Here is an 18,538-nt window from a genome sequence, read left to right as displayed (position 1 = left end):
TATTAACAACAGTCATAAACCCAACTTATTAAAACAGAATCTAAGGGAAAGTGTACTTGAGTTTAGAAAATGTAATCACTATACGGTAGGAATTATGTGAAAGAATTGAATGTAGTAACGTATTAACTAAAGCGATAAAAACCAGAAGAAGCAATGAATTCTTCCTCCCATTCCCTTCGTTCTCAATGAATACTTCATTACTTTGTAGTTTTTTTTCGTGTTTAGAAGATCGTTAAGCACCATTCTCAGGTATTTACGACGTGTACATTATAGAAACGTTAGTTTATGCCTCATAAAAAATGAGAATTTCTTTTGTTTGCCTTCTGCAAACTGCCTATCGTGATGAAACAAGATATTTTCGTTTACAAAAACGAGCCTATCTTTTAAAAATATATGTAGTTAGTCTGGTTATCATTATTCTTCATAGTTACTATTCAATACTTGCTAAGTCATTTACAATCAAAGCAACTCTGACAACTATATATATGTATATATCAATGGATTTAAATCTTTCGATACTCGTGGACTGGCAAAAGACAAGGAGAAACATTGGAAACCGAGAAGGCAGAAGTCACCATATTCCTTTTAAATGTTTAATTTTGTGTTTATTATGGTCGATTCGTGTATCAATGTTGGACATAGAGATAATCAATGTCCAGCCAGTTCCTGTATATTTTATCGTAATTTCGCAGATATCAGAGAAAGTAATTTCACGTAAATAATGTCCCTTGGCTTAACAGTCACCAGCGCCGTAACTTAGATTTTTTCTGGAGGGGCAAGCATTAATACGCATATTTGGGCCCCCTAGAAATATTCGTTTTTCTAATTCTTGGGCCTCCTCTTTCCATCTTTCTCTTACTCTTTGTGGGCCCCCCGGAGCCTGTAGACCCTTCTGCACGCCTCTGGGCCTATTCCATACATGATAAATTAATCAAGGGCACAATATTGACAAATCTCAAAGCCATATGAATAAATATTATTTCTAGGGCCTCTAATAGTAGACATTCTTTTACTGAAATGGGCCCACGACCCATTTTTGTTTTATTTACCCTTTGTGTACTGTTTTGTTTATGTAATGTAGTGAACTTGTTTCATGCTTCATTTAAAATTTTATGTTCGTATCATAAATCGAGTAAGAAAATTTTGTCTTAAAATGGGCCCCCTTGAACGGCGGGGAGCTTCCCTAGGGGCAGTTGGCCCCTGCCCCCCATATGTTACGGCCCTGACAGTCACTATCATTCCGTTGGAAGTATCGTCACTTTCAGTATGCAGTTAGGTAGAATTTATAATAATAATAATAATAATAATAATAATAATAATAATAATAATAATAATAATAATAATAATAATAATAATAATAATAATAATAATAATAATAATACAGTAGACTCACGACTACCCGTCTTAGTTCTAAAAAAGGGAAGGAAGAAGAAACTCTGTAATAAAATTAGGAATAATTTTTTAAACGATCAAGTCGACTTATAACGTTTTCTTAAAATCAAAACTTTGCCAAGGAAAGTAATCATGCATCAAGGACTTTTTGAAAAACCAAAAACTATAACCTAATTTTCGAGTCTTTTAGGTCTACCTTTTCACATTTGTGTAATCATTTATCAGTTAACTGTAACTGACTAACTAACTCTATGGCCTATGATACCCAGAGGTCCAATGCCGGTTCACAAAAGCTCTCCATTGACTACTGTCCTTAGCCAATTGGATCCGATTTCTATTTTTTGCGTCGAAACAATTCCTATTTCTGCGAGATCCATATTAATATTGTCCTCCCATCTGCACCTAGGTCTTCCTAATGGTCATTTTCCGATTGGTCTTCCAGTTAAGACTTTGATACTTTCTTCTATTCTGGCTACATGACCTGCCCATCTGAGTCTCTTAGATTTGATGACTACGAATGTTTGGTAAACGATATAAATTATGAAGTTGCTCGTTAATGAAGTTTCTCCCATTTCCCATTCCCGTTCCTTTTGAGTCCGAATATTCGTCTCAGGGTTTTATTCTCAAATGCCTTCAGTCTACATTCTTCCCTTAAAGTAAGCGACCATGTTTCACAACCAAACAGCACAACAGGCATGATTATTGTTTTATATATTTTAAGCTTCTAATTCCTCGACAGAATAATATGATTCCCTGCTTTCAATCGACATTTAATTTCTTTGTGGATATGATTTTGGTCTGTTAATATTGATCCTAGATATTTGAGAGTATCCATTTATCGAATCAAGTAAATAACTGTAACATAAGTTTAATTATTTATTTAAGAATTAAACCTAACTTTATGTTAATGTTTTTTTTTTTTTACTTTAAAGTCGTATGTATGTAAAGTGTACATCATTTTAAGTTTCCTGCAATTAAGTTAGACATTATAAAATTTGTCTTAAAATGTATATAATATTTTTAATCTTGGACTTCCTTTTTTGTAATAAATATGTAAAACGTACATTAGAGCACATAATAAACATTAATAATGTACTTTCCTACATTAAAGAGGTCGGAAAATATGAATAAAAGCTTTGGTGTTGGTATAAAAGGTGTTTTTAGTGATATAAGTGGGGCAGGAAGTGAGTAATCGTAGAACTCCGACCTATTCAATACTTGCCTTTTACTTTCGAAAGATTTAAAACCAAGGATTTTTTGTTATCGGACTTTTTCTTTTGCCATACTAGGCTAGATAGTCAATGGTTTACTGTCATAATAATATAATCTAGTGATGGCAATTTATATTGTACTTCGGGCCAGAACAAACTAAAAATCATACTTAAGGGTCATTTTCCATTTTTCTTGCTGCTCCTCCTTGAGATAACGGTTCACTGAGTGTGTGTTAAGTCATACATTTCCTGAACCTGTATTCTATTCAGTGTATTCTGTTTTATGTTTCTTGTATCATAGCCTAACCTATGATCAATTGGAAGTACAGTAGAGCGTCGATTATCCGAACGTCGGTCAACCGAACGACCGCTTAACCGAACTGTGTACTCGCTCGCACCTGTTACTCTCCCACCCTACCGTCCATCATCCCCCTCACTCCCAAACCAAGTTTCCCACAGTAGTCGCCGCACTGAGCCACCGCTGGCGGAACATTGCTTCTAATGGGGCCTTCATAAGGCGCTGCTGACCGGCCAAGCCGCCAGTCGTTGTGTTTCAACAATCAGCACACTTCTGTCGGTTTGGCACTGGCTGTTGAAGTACAGTACAGTACAGTACAGTTCGGTTATCCGAACAAACCAGTTTTCCGAACACCCATGTCCCCCAATTACTTCGAATTATCGACGCTCTACTGTAACTATGAAATCTGCCTGGTACTAACTCTTACCTTGTATTATAGAATGGTCTTGGTAATCCAAAGGTATACAAAAGTATTAAAAGGTAACCAAAATGTAATGAAAATACTTTCACAGTTGTAAGTCAAGTCTCAATACATTATAATGGCCAGTCACTCTTCTTGTTACGCACGGAATTTAAGAAGGAACAAATCACAATTTTAAAAAAATGAATCTTATTTGCGAGTAGAGTGAAACATTCGCTGTCCGGTTCTGATCCATAGGCAGCCATTTGCCTGTCACTGATTTACGAGTAATTTAATTTCATTAAATTAATTGCATTTAATTTAAAAGTGCTAAGAATAGCGTCAGCCAGGTATGGTATTGTAATACACAAAGATAATATAACAAATTTATGTTCAAAAACATGTATGAAATACTGTATGTAATTCAATATTAAATACAGTAACCATACATAAGTGCAATTATAAAATATCATAGTAATAAAAAGTCGTATTTAATTTAATTCTACAATATTATTAGTATTTAATGAAAAAATAAATATCCAAAGATCATATATATATAACAAAATGATATATGCCAGTGTAAAACGCCATAAGTAGTTTTTGAGGGGACCGTCTGATTTAGTGACCAGAACATTTTCTTGGCCACCGCCGAAACTATAACGGGCACCAACTTCAAATTTGGTGAAAATTTACCACTCAATATCACCAATATATCCACTAAGTTTCATTGTGATATCACAACATTTACCACATTTATCACATATCAAAAAATGCTTAAAATTTTGGTACAACTTGACCACCACTGAAACTATAACGGCCACTAATTTCAAATATTCACAAAATATATCACTCAATTTTGCCAGCATATCCAACATATCCACAAAGTTTCATTGAGATATCGCAATTTTTACTATCATAGTTGGTTTCCGTCATAGTTTCGACGGTGATCAAGTTACAGCAAAAATTTAAATGGTTTTTGATATGGAAATATAGTAAATATTGTGATGTCTCAATGAAATGTGGTGGATATATTTTCGCGAATTTTGAAGTTGGTTTTCATTGTAGTTTCCGCGGTGGCCAAGTTATACCAAAATTTTAAATATTTTTTATATAGGTACATAGTAAATATAGTGATATGTCAATGAAACTCGGTGGATATATTTGCGATATTTTCGAAAAATTTAAAGTTGGTGGCCGTGTGGCTTTATCAATGATTCCCTTTCCCCCTTATTAATTGATATTCTAATAACATTAATAATTATAAAAATAATGGTCCAATACAATACTATTATTTTAATATGGCAGTAGTTCTTGCCTTTCCTGGGATATAACTTAATATCATGCATGTGTATTTATAAGACGGATTGCAAAATATTTTAGTGTAGAAACGCCCAGTCAGATTGGTGCAGCTTTAAAACAGTTTACGTAAGAATTTAGATTATTTTATAATTCAAACTGAATTAAATAATTAGATGTTAGTTATTTTTTATTGTTCATAGATCTTCAGACACGTATGTCCACAATGAATATAAGCATTCATCTTGTTCTTTTTTCTTTAGTAGTTTTATGCAGGTGTAAGCGTAGGTTTAACTGAGCCATTCATAAAAAAAAAAAAAAAAAAATGGAAACGTTTCAATGCGGTCTTATGCTCTACACATTCAGCACGTATAATGTTCTCCTAGACTGTTATTGCTTTAAAATAAAAAAAATTTTGTTTGCTCTGTAACTATATATACAATATTGGGCATGAATACGTACGTGATATGATGCAGCAGCACCAAGTATCTCGTTGCTGCAAATCATCCATGATAGGAGCTTTGGAAGGTAGGGGGCTCATAAACACCTCCACCTTTGGCCGTGACGCCACTGGTACTTGGACTGAGATCCGGGTGGGAAGGTTGCCAGTTCCGCATCTTCTCTCTCTTCTTCTCTTCGTCGCTTCTTCTTCTTCTTTTTCTGGTTACACAGAGAGGAAAAAAATAAGGATGAAATAGCAGCGGAGGTGAGGAGGCCACAGAATTCTCGCTTACTGTTGATTCTGTAAGCGAACATTAGAAATCAGAAAATAGGAATATGTACCATATATACGAATTCAAGTTCGTGAGGAGGTAGCTCTTTTTTTTTCTTTACAGAAATGGTTTTAAAAATCAGAGAGAAACCGAAGACTATTAGAGCAAGGAAAAGTGCCCCCAAAGAGAACGAAAAGCATTCCTATCCCCTATATAATAAAAGTGAAATGACAGCCCTTTTTATTTTATTTTTTTATTTATCACACAGAATTGGATGTTGTCCAATTGTTCTTGTTATGGTTTAACAATAAAAAAGGTTCCCACAATCATGATTCATTTTTATAAGTTTTCATATCTATTACCAATAGTAAAAAGTCATACTGCATTTCACAAAGAGGGCTTGGGGAAACATAATGGTATGTCACATTTTCTAAATTTCGAATAAAGTGTGAAAGAAGGATTTAGGATTGAAATTTCTATGCATTCAGCATCTATAGCCATTTAGCCCGTCACATTTGAGGGAATGACGTCACTCAGCGAGCACACTGTCCGGGGAAAGGGAAGGAAGAAAGGATTGGGGAAAGAAGGAAGCGGCCTGGGACCTATAAGTTAGGTACCACTCCGGCATTTGCCTGGTGTGAATGAGGAAAACCCAGGAAAACCTCATTCATGTTGGCTGCCCTGCAAAAAAGGTTACACTTTATCGACCGAGTGCCCCCACCGGGAATCGAACCCAGGACCGCTCGCACCAAAGGCGAGAGCGTTAGCAACTACGCTACGGGGGGCACAAGTGTGAAAGAAGGTTCAACATTCCCATGCAATTCAATGGAATGATTCATAAAAATAGCTTTCCTTACAGGTGCAGGTGCAGGTGCATTTCCTACCTACATACTTTTCTATGGTTCAATCCCAACTTGTTCCATATAATAACTCAATTTCAATGGAAGTGGCGCTTATTATCAAGTTCACCCGAGTTGCTTATATATATATAAATATATATCGGTTGTTCTAAAAATGGCGCCCACGGTCCACAAAGCACTATTCTAAGGTCAAATTAAAGCAAAAATGGTGTTACACCCTTCGGAGCCTCCTTCAGCCGCTATAAACTGAAAATTTGACTATGTGGCAACGTTGCAGATTAACTTGGAACCTTTATCATTATTCTACGAATTCATCAAGCAGTTACATTGATTGCTACACTAATAAGTGATGCTGCTAGTGTCAATCTATGTCGACTTTAACTGCCATCTGGAAAGAATTGATGTGACTATTTGATGGATTGGTAGAACTACTCTATAGTTCTTTATCTGCGATGTTGCCACATAGTGCAATTCGCGTCTCCAGACGAGGACCCGAAAAATATACAAATATATACATTTTTTGCTTTATTTTTACTTCTAAAATAATGCTCTGTGGTCCGTGGGCTCCATTTTAGAACACCCGATATCTATCTATCTATCTATCTATCTATCTATCTATCTACCTACCTATCTATCTATCTATCTAATATACACAGGGTGTTTCAAAACAACACCGACAACGTTTCGGAGGTGATTCCTGACACCAAGATAAGACAAAAAGTATAGACCAACTTGGGTGCACAAATGCTTCCTTTCTGAGTTATAGGCTGCCGAAATCACGAAAATTGAACTTTAAAGGTCCATAGCTCCAAAATTATGGGACCTACCGAAGTCGGGTCAAGACTTCACTTAAGAACTAGCATGTGCTCTATCCAAATATCCATGTCTCAGAATCCTGCGGTACTTGCGCAACAGTTTTTATAGAGGGAGTTTGGCTACTGGCATTTCATTAGAAGTACTCACCAACTACCTCTATAAAACTGGTTGTGGAAGTACCGCAGGTATACGGTATATATTGAGAATGTTGACATTTTTAATTTCGATGATGTGATTTACTTCACTTAGGGAATATTATTTTCACTTGTTGAATGTACCTTTATATTCGGAGATGTAATTTTTCACTTGATAATATTGTAACTTTTACTTGGGAATGTAACTTATCACCTGAAAGTGTACTTCTACTAGAAAAATTTTGAAATCTTTTACTTGATAGATGTTATAACTTTTTTGCTTTCTGGTGTAGTTTTACACTTGGGAAAATGTTATTAATTTTCACTTGGGGATGTTGTAAATTTTCATTTGCCAATATTGTAACTTTGTGCTTTGGGGGGGGGGGGTACGGTACTTTTCTTAGTAGAATGTTGAAAATTTTCACATGAAAGATGTTATCACTTTCCAGTTACTAGTTAGCTTTACATTTGAGGAATGAACATTTATCAAGGAGGAGGATGCAAGTTTTTACTTGTAGGATGATATGGTGTTTTACTAGAGAGTGTTGCAAGTTGTAACTTGATGAATGTCGAAATCTTTCAAATGAAGTTAAGCATTTTCACTTGGATATGTTACAAATTTTCCCTTAGTGGTATTAAACATATTGCATTATTATTATTATTATTATTATTATTTGAAAGTGTTGTAATTTTTAACTTCAGAATGATCTAATTTTCCGCTTGAGAATGTACTTTATTGGAAGAACGTTGAAGTTTTCACTTGGGAGTTATTATAACTTTTTAGGTATTCATATAGCTTCATTTGGAGTTTGGTGTAATTTTACACAAAAGTATGGTACAATTTTTCACTTGAAGTGCATTGTGCCTTTACTAACGGATGTTCTAAGCTTTCACGTGGGAAATGTAGTAACTTTTCAATTTGAAATATGCAGCTTTAAATATGGAAGATGTTGCAAATTTTCATTTCTGGACATTATATCGTTTCGTTAAAAGATGCGTTATTATTTGTGTAATAGCTTCATGCATTGCCGTTTGCAGTGTCTTCATGAAAATATGTACATCTGTGTAATTAACTCATCGATTATTTGCATACTTTTGGTGCTCATTTGTTCTACGTTCGGTTAGGAATGGAGTCACAAATTTTCGATATTAAATCACTACCGTGAGAAAATTGAAGAACTATTTCAATAAAGGATTGAAAACTCTAGTCTGAAATTGAGAAATAGCGATGACGGGACATATATACTGACCATATATACTTAGGTATATATATTTATATATCATACAATTAAAAAATCATTTTACTAAGATTACCGAGACTGGTCTCACTCTATTTATTTTATTATTTTTAGTCGTCATGGTAGCACATCTAAAATTTCATATTTTAACGTCTGTCATCGACATTGGAAAATATTTAAAAGTAGAAGATCGAAATTAGCTGTTCAAACAACTTACGATCAACAGAGATGTCCAAGAAATGTTTTTTTTTAGTTCTCAGTCAAAAGTTCTCTTCTTACATGATTGGCAACAAATGATAGAATGTAATATTTATTCTGAGTCTCTGTTGTTGGGATAACGCATTCGTTACTTAAAATCGTTTCTTTGATAAAAAAAAAAAAATGTATCTAGTTTCCACTACAACAGATTAATATTCTTACTGTACAACCATGTTGCAACAGCTTGAACGGCTGCCCATCATTTAGATTATCAGAATTCTTTTCCGTAAACAGGGTTGCAGAAAATATATTTTTCGTCTTTTTAACGCCTTGCTTGAAGCCTCTATATCAAACATACACTGTAAACAATTACGGTTGCATTTACTGACCGATTACCATCAATTCTTGCTACCAACTGGTTACCCTAAATTTTACGGTATTAGTGTTAAAGTTATGGTAATAGGGCATAAATAAGGCATTTTTATGGCCCATAACCATAACTTTTATGGTAATACCGTAAATTTTAGAGTAATCGTTTGGCAGCCAGTATTTACGTTAATCGGTCAGTAAATGTGACCGTATAATTTTTACAGTGTACTATCCACCAATAGGAGGAAAGGACCATTAAAGAGAAAGGTGAATGTTAAGTTTGTGGAACATTATGTATTTTTTAATCTCAGATTGCTTGTTTAATAATTCCTTACCTTCATGGATGTTGTAGAACGAACCATGAAACATGAACATGAATCACAAATGAGGATTTAGGAATTTAGAATTTAGATTTCTGGGCTTTCGGCATCTAAGGCCATTTAGCCCGTCACGTATGAGGGGTGATATCCCTCGGCGACCACACTATCCGGGGAAAGGGAAGGAAGGAGATGGCCTGGGGCCTATAAGTTAGGTACCACCCCGGCATTTGCCTGCTCTGAATGAGGCAAATGCCGGGAACTAAATGATAATCATAAATATAATCCTTTTGTTGTTTTCCTGCTCAAAATTAAAATTTCTTAACTCATTCTTACTATTAGATTATCATGTGAATATTTTAATCAAACTTCAGAGGAACTAACAACGTGTATGAAATAGGCTGCACTGTAGTTTAGCCTTCCAAAATTCCGTAGGTTCGATTGAAAGACACGCAATTGTATGATGGAAGTATTGTGTACATGAATTTTATCGCGGTTTTATCAGACATTTTCTTCTATTTTGTCATACAACAGCGTTTTCATCAACATTCTCTTTCATTCATAATCCGTTTTCTTTAGACTGAAAGATAATATCATGAAACATCAAGCTAAATAGTTTTCTATTTAATTTTCCTTTCCTTTTTCCATTACGATACATGTTGAGTTCCAATATCTTACACATTTTTAACATTATAGCTTGTTAGAGGCAAATTTAGTTGCACTCGCAGTCATTTTTGTGTATAGTTATTTTCTACGTTGTGAGTATACTTATCGTGGTCTAAATTATTTTTTATGTATAAGTATGTGTAAGTATGTATAATTTGTAAGTATGTGTGTTACTTTTAGAAGCATGGTTTTACTTTTAGAATTGCGTGAGGTACTATTACGGTTGTGTTGTCACTTTTAGTGGTATGTATCACTATAGGAGAAATCAAACAACAATAGATACAATGGACGGTATTCAGAGAGAATTCGTTAATCGAGTGTTAGTCACAGTCTAGTTAGTAGCATACTAACTCTTTGCTAAGAAAGGTGCACTTTTTGGTATTCAGAGTCTACTTTGAGTGCAATTGAAAAGGTTTTTTGGGTATGATTAGCTGGTATAATCACAATGCATCGGGTAAGAAAAATAAATGTGGCAACTACGGAAAAGTAGATCAGCGCATGCGTAGTCTGTAAAAATGAAAACAAATGAAATACGAAATACGAAATGTGTCGCACGCTAAACCGTGGGTAAAAGATTAGCCTCTCCTTTAGATTAATTAGTCACATGTGATTAACTTCGTCAAATACTACGTCCTAATCAGAGACTCTGAATACAATTTTGATAACCCTCCGTTAGTCAACCCTGTAGTATGGCGTTAATCAGACGTCAAAACGACTCTGCATAAGGTCCAATATGTTACTCAACAGTATGTATTTTTTGCACATATAGTAAAGAGTGTCCCATAAAGAACGCAACTTTTGAAATGCTCGCCATTTCTGTTCTAGTAAGTTGGCAACATTTAACGTTACATGATTTCCAATTTATTTATTTATTTATTTAACACACACCTATTACAGAGCCAATTGCTCCAGTTACAGCAGGTGAATACAAATTCAATATACAATTGTGAAATTGCTAAATAATCTATTAGATTAAAATAAATATAAGAAAAAAATAGAAAAAAAGAAAAAGTCTAAAATAGCAACATTCATGCAGGCTATTTTTTTTCTTTTTTGAATGCAAAAACATAATCATTACATTACATAAGCAGGGTTCAAAAACAGTTGAATCAATTTTATATACTTTTCCAAAGACATCGTAAAATCCATGATTATTCCAGATTTTATAATATCATTATGTTTCTTACAAAGTCTCACAAGTGGTGAATTTTTATGGGAGGTTGTTTTAGATTTAGGTATAACAAATGGTAATCGTACTCCTAAAGATCTACAGGTACTAAATTTTAACATTTCCAGAAAATCTTGATTAACTATAATACCATTAATAATTTTAAATAGAAAAACATGATGCATTATTTCCCTCCTTTTCACCAGAGACGTACAATTAAATTCCCTTAAGATAACATTATAGTTCACTTTCATATCATACGCAGAGATTTTGAATTTCTTGTAGCATAAATGCCTTAAAAACCTCTTTTGTATTGATTCGATTTTCCTTATTTGATTATCATAACAGGGGGACCATACTAATGAAGCGCACTCTAATTTACTTCTAACTAATGAATTAAATAATTTAACTAACATTTCTACGTTATTTAATTCCTTTGAATTTCTAATTATGAATCCTAAAGCTTTATAGGATTCATTAACAATTCTATCAATATGTAAATTAAATTTTAATTTTGTATCTAAAGTAACACCCAAATCCTTAATTTGTGTTAATCTTTGTAATATTTCGTTGTAAATTTTATAATTATATTGAGCTAGTTCACTCTGTCGTGAAAAAGTAATAACAGAACATTTTTTACGTTAAATTATTATCAATACTCCATTTGTAACAACTGTCAAGATTCTTTTGTAATTTCTTTCCGTCTTCCATATTATTTATTGCCCGAAATAGTTTTAAGTCATCCGCGTACAACAGACATTTGGAATATTTTATAACGCCAGGCAAATCATTAATAAGCAAAAGGAAAAAGAGTGGACCCAGTTTAGATCCTTGAGGTATTCCTGAATGAATCACGTATCTATCTGAACATAGCCCATTATAAGTAACAAACTGTACACGTTCTCTTAAATAGGATTTAATTAGAGTTAATAACGCTTTTGATAAGCTCAAATTTGCTAATTTGTTAAGCAATATGTTGTGATCTAATTTGTCAAATGCCTTCGCAAAGTCGGTATATATTACATCAATAGAACAACCGTTTCTGTTCGAGGAGTCCAAAATAAACTGCGTAAGGTTAGTTAGATTCGTAGTAGTGGATCTCCCCGGTACGAAACCATGTTGACACTCTACTATGTATGATTTTACATGATTAAATATCTTACTGTACAATATGTGTTCAAATATTTTAGATGGCATCGATATTAATGAAATAGGCCTATAGTTTGTAATATCTTTTGGATTCCTAGATTTATAAATCGGAGTCACTTTACTAATTTTCCAACATTCAGGAAAACACCCAGTAACCAAAATGAGATTATAAATATAGCAAAGAGGAGTTACCAAAACATCTACACAACCCTTAAAAATATAAGATGGTATATTATCTGGACCACTAGATCTTGTTGATCGAGTTTTCTTTATTGCTTCCTTACATTCTTCCTCACTCACTTTTTTTATAACCAGGCAATGAGGTATTAAACGTATATTCGAGGTGCTCCATTCGTAGAATGAAGACCTTTCATCATACACACTATGAAAATATTGAGCGAAACCGTCAACAATATTTTTATTTGTTTTTAATAACTCACCCTTATATAACATAGTAGATGGATTTTGTAAACATCTTTTCTTATTTTTTATGAAACTCCAGAAGTGTTTTGTGTCTCTACTAATATTATTCCCCATATTTTGAATATATAAAGAATAAGCTTTTTAAATCATCGTCTTTGATTTCCTGCGCAGGTTTAAAAACCTTTCCAAGTTATACTGTGAGTGTTGTTTACGTTTCCTATAATATTCTTTATGTTTCAAAAGACTTATAATCTCAGAAGTAAACCAAACCGGGTACAAATTCTTTTTATGGCTTTTCACTTTCGGTACATGTCTATCGATATAATTAAACATTATTTCATAAAAATATTTTATTGTACCATTTGGTTCTCTATAAGTGTATAATTGACAATAACTTTCTTTTTGCAAATCTTTATAAAAATTATAAAAATCTGCTTTTCTATAATTGTATTTTAACATATTATCATTCATTTTAACCCGCCTCATATTTTTAATTTGTAAATCAAGCTGTAATGGTGGATGTAATATATCAGCAAATACCATAGAATTATCGCTTGTATATACATTACATGATTCACTCATATTTGTTAAAACCAGATCAAGAGTTTTATCATCTTTGTTTTTTACATCATTTATAGAGCGAAGATCATGTAATGCCAAGAAATTTGAGAGGGTTTTACATATTGAATCCCCGAGTAATAAGATATAACTTGAATCTATTATAGTTGTAATATTAAAATCACCAACAATTAATATTCTACAGGCTGTTAAAGTATCTACTATTTCATTAACCCTGGCAAAGAACGAGCTATATATCTCAATTTTGGATTTCGGCGGGAAATACACACAAATTATTAAAAGCCGAATTGTACCAATATTTGCCTTAATACATACGGTTTGAACATCTTTAATATTTACATGAAACTCTGTAACAGAGAAAGACTTTTTATCGCTATCATTGACCCACCACCCTTCCTGCAGCTCCGATCGTTCCTAAACACCAAATATCTGTTGTCAATAATTTCTGCATCATATACATTTTCAGATAACCAGGTTTCCGTTAGCATGATTACACTGTAATTTGAGGAAAGAATACTCGTATATATTTCGTCTGTTTTGGTATTCAGACCTCTTACATTCTGATAATAAACTGAAATTATGTTATTACACACCATTTTAAGATAAGTTTCTAACTTCATCAATAGATTTTAACGTATACACATATGTATCATTTTCTTTCTTCCTCAGAGCTCCTCCGTGGCTAAGCGGTTAGCGTACGCGCCTTTGGCGTGGGAGGCCCGGGTTCGATTCCCGGCGGGAGCTCATGTGGTTCGGATTCCACGTTAATCAGTAGGTCCACGTCTCATATAGCCTCGCTGCTGAACGGGACGTTAAACCCAAAATCAACTCAACTCTTTCTTCCTCAGTTTTATATTTCCTGCCCAATCAACCCAAACAAATGCAAAGTTTTTTTTCTTTCTTAATTTTCCTAGCTTCAGAAAATACAATTCTTCTATTTAATGAAAGACTCGGATTAATATACACGGGTCCACCAACGGTATAACCTAAATCCTTACAGTTTAAGTTACGCTTAACTTTACGTTTTTGTATAACCATGTCTTTATCCACTCTCCTTATAAATTTCACAACAATTCCGGGAATAGGTTGATTTGTTTTCAGTTTGTGACATGTATCTATCGCACTATTATTAATTTCCATCCCAAGCACATGCCCCACTGATTCAACAATCGTAAATGTGTTTTCATTCGGCTGTTCTGGAATACCATGAATTTCCAGAGAGTTTCTTCTACTGTACTGGTCCAGATCATCCAATTGTGTATTTAATTTATCAATTTGCTTTTGCAAACGCAAGTTCTCATTACGAAGATCGTGAATTGTTTCCATACATTTTTTTAGAGATTCATTCTCATTTTTTAAGAGTTTGGAATTTTCATCAAGTTTTTCATGGGCTAAATCCAACGATTTACCTAATTGACTTTCTACATTTTATTTGATATTTTAAGTGTGTTTACTTCTTCCCTAATAGATAGGAATAACTCATAAATTTCTTTTGAAGATGAACAGTTATTGATATCTTGGGTTGAATCACCACTCATACTTTTACGCCTTACCTTACTACAACCCTCACACCTCCGCTTTTTATCGGAAGTTCGTAAAAACTTAATATCCTCTTCATTAAGATCCACACAAGCACCATGAAAGATTTTTCTACAGTCAATACCCTGGATTATTTTTTATTGATGTCCAACCTGGCAATTGCCTTTGAACACCTTTCGCAAAGAGTCATGATTTCTTATGTAAACTTAAACGGAGTGAATATGCCCCCACACTTTACAGGTGACTTTGATGTTAAGGTTATTCTTGATTATCGTTCACATATAATTCTAGAAGAATTAGTGTCCACCCCTGCTACTAGAATTTCCTTTCGGCCAGTATCTGGCAGCACTGATACATATTCGTATAATTCACAAGGAGGTGGGTTTGCAATCCTGACAATTGATGACTTGTTTACCTTCTTACAACATAGATACGAATATCAGAAATTACGATCTTTTGTATATTTTAAGAATGCAAATACGTAAGGAATATATTGTTAAAAAGTCTACAGTACTTACAAATCCATAAATCAATATTTATATCCGTCAACTGTCACATTAACACACGAAATTTACTAAAATTGTGGGAGCACACAATCACCTCCACCTACACTAGCCCATCGTTGCCAACGTTGCATGATATTCAATGTCTTAATTGTTGTCCAATTGTTGTCTTAATGGTTAATAGTCACGGAGCGCAGAATAGAGCATGGTTGTCATGTTTTCTGTATGGGTAGGAAAATCAGATGACGACCGTCGCTATTCTGCGCTGCGTGACTACTAACCACTAAGACAACAGATGAAAACCACGTAACGTTCAGTGCTGCCAACTTACTAGAACAAAAATGGCAAGCATTTCAAAAGCTGCGTACTTTATAGGATACCCTATACATAAATATATATAATATATTCCATTAGCATAAACACTATCAAGTGCATCAGACTGGCAACGAACGATGTGCTTTTTAACGCATAAAAACAGTTTTTCTCGATCTTCTCGAAAGCTACACATAACAATTTGGTCTCAAACGTGTAATTTTCATACCTTGCACAATATTGTGGTTAAACGAAATTTAACTTTTAAAAACTTATAATAATTTTGGATCACAGGTTATTAGCCATACTATCATATCTATTGTCATTCTGTTATTGTCATAATGAAAAGTTTGGTGTATACTTCAGGATTAGTTTCATCCTAATGAGTGGTGAAGTTATCGCATGACATCAATTACTATGTACACAAAAAATTAGTTTTTTTTTTTCAATTTTCTCGAAAGCTACGTATGAGGATTTTCATACATCCATACCAATTTGTTGAGCTCAATAATGTGGATTTTAGGAAGTAAAAATGGAAATCAATATTTTAATTTCAATGAAATCTTTATTTCGCGCACGTGGATTTCTTAGTTTTTTTTTCTATCCACTTGTTAAATTGTCCAGACAAGCTGGAAAAGAATAGCCTTATGTCTACATATGCAAATTATGTTGTTTGTCTTTATTGTAGAACTTCCGTGTCATGTAAAATTATATATGCAATAAATTGTAACAGACTGTAAAAACTTCCTACTTACTTATACTGATGAACGTATTTCTCTCAAACTCGCATTTTTTTACACACTTCGAGATTTTGAATTTGAGACATCACAGATAGAACTTTTCCATGTTTCAGTACTATCTCTTCCGTGGTATATAAACGGAGGACTTTCAATTTGGTGTCTATTATAGTCACCCGTAATTAGCAGACGAACACCTTAACCTTTCAGAGATTAACAGTCAAGTCCGCAACGCTAACTCTGAACTGGGCCTATCACATGAGAAGTAATAATCTCAGTAACCATCTATCCTTACTGGATAAGTAGTGAACCCAGTGGACTTCGCGTCTAGTCTCATTTATCGGCCTACAAAGACGAGCTATTTCCAGGTTTATAAAAGGTGTCATCTACATTATCAACAGCAGGTTAGTGAGAGAGGAATATCTTCCTTACATACATAAATTTACTACTCTACATTGAACACTCTAGATTTCTTACATGTCCGGTGAGATGCTATTAAAGTCAAATATAAACATACTTCTGTGTCAAGCAATTCATTTCTGTGAAAAGACTAAGATTACCAATACGAGATGAGTAGATGATGGAGAATAAGTACCTGCTTATGGCACTGTGTAAAATCATGTAAAAAGAAGAAAAACAATTGGTAGATAATGTGTTTTGAATATATTGAGTTATAAAATATATTGGTTTTTATGTCTACATTTTATATATACGTTATAATTTACATCAGTTTATGTGGAAATTCAAAATGGTATTAAAATGCATGTCTGGTATTAGGTAATTGGTGTTAAGTTATTTGGTACTCCTTATTTATATATAATAAAGTTTAGGTGTCGTTAGGCCTAAAAAATAAGCCTACTCATATAAGTAGATGCTACACATAAGAAACATCTAAGAGCTGTAACTCAAGAAATTGATACGTCTAACAGTAAAGTACGTGTATCTTTATCGCACAGAATATTGTAATATTTAAACTTTACTTTCATCCCTACAACAATGTAATTAGGGCATGTTGTCAATTGTAACTATCAATTGGATATGTGACATATTTGAACTTTCTTAATTTAAAAGTTAATAATATTATCGAATTTAGATGTTTAATAATGCTTTTTTTTTAAATTATACTGGGATATAGTATACGTAAGACCGTCTGAGTTCCAGAAGAAGCTGGACGCTCATACTTTTAGGGATTATTCATTGAGTATCTACGAACTTAGAAAGGGGGTAACAAACCCACTTTTATTTACTTATCCACTGATACGAAAATAAAAAAGAACGTACCTATTTGCCCTTGTACTTTATATGCTATAGCGCATTACATTATATGCAACAAGGATTTTGGTCTGCATCATGATATAAATTTAAAAATATTTAACATTTTTCGAATCGAAATCAACAAAATTTATTCTAGAAAGTAAAAATAGAATGTTAAGCACATATAATGAAGACAACGCAGTGATTTAATTTGGTAACGTATAAATATATAATATGAAGTATCCTCGCGCACGGAAGACAGGGGGTTCTCATGTATACTATTACCTTATACTGACTTTTGTTCTATATTGCATTTTTTTATTTTCGCTGAGACCACCAAGTTCTAATCGTAAAACAAACTTGGAAATGAAAAACGTCGCTGCTGTGTTTAATGTTATTATTTGGACTCCAAAGAGAAGTAACAGTGATGTGCGTAATATTTACTACTATTACTGAAATGACGGCATTTAAATAACACAAGTACATTCATGGTTAACACATATCTTAGAGTTTGTAGTATCTAAGCAAATAGTATATGAAATGTGCTTGTTTGCTATGTTAGAAAGCTCAATTTTATGTAGTAGATCATATTACTAAACTCAAATCGCTAATTACCTGAAATACCACAACCAATTTCGAAAGCAACAGTCGAAATTGACATCGTCAATTACGGTTCTACAATTCTGTCTACATTATATTTGTTTTCGTATTAGCTTTTTATATCGTATGACTCATTTAATGTTCGAAATAATATAAAATAGACGTAGAAAATATTTAGAAACAATGATTTTATTCAATGCACCAAAATTGTGAAAATATTTGTAATGCCCCACGTTTCGTGATGGCATTACAAAACTCCTAGATGGCAGTATGATTATTCAACATGTTTTATCTGTTTATAATAATAATGACTAAATTATGTTCTTAATTTTAATCTAAAATTTCAACGTAATCTCAAAACTACAT

General features: G+C 33.4%; 1 protein-coding gene and 1 non-coding gene across 2 annotated transcripts in view; one reads left to right on the top strand and one right to left on the bottom strand.

The window, feature by feature from the left end:
* Positions 1 to 18,538, top strand: part of jp (junctophilin) — a 506,547-nt gene that overhangs the window by 287,853 nt on the left and 200,156 nt on the right. The window lies entirely within an intron of this gene.
* TRNAQ-UUG (transfer RNA glutamine (anticodon UUG)) lies at positions 6,023 to 6,096 on the bottom strand. Its single transcript has one exon. It is a non-coding gene; the product is annotated as a tRNA-Gln (tRNA).

This window comes from Thermobia domestica, chromosome 2, assembly GCF_964235325.1.
Source record: "Thermobia domestica chromosome 2, izTheDome1.hap1.1, whole genome shotgun sequence".
In the NCBI taxonomy this organism is placed as follows: Eukaryota; Metazoa; Arthropoda; class Insecta; order Zygentoma; family Lepismatidae; genus Thermobia; species Thermobia domestica.
This window is presented reverse-complemented; position numbering and strand designations above follow the sequence as displayed.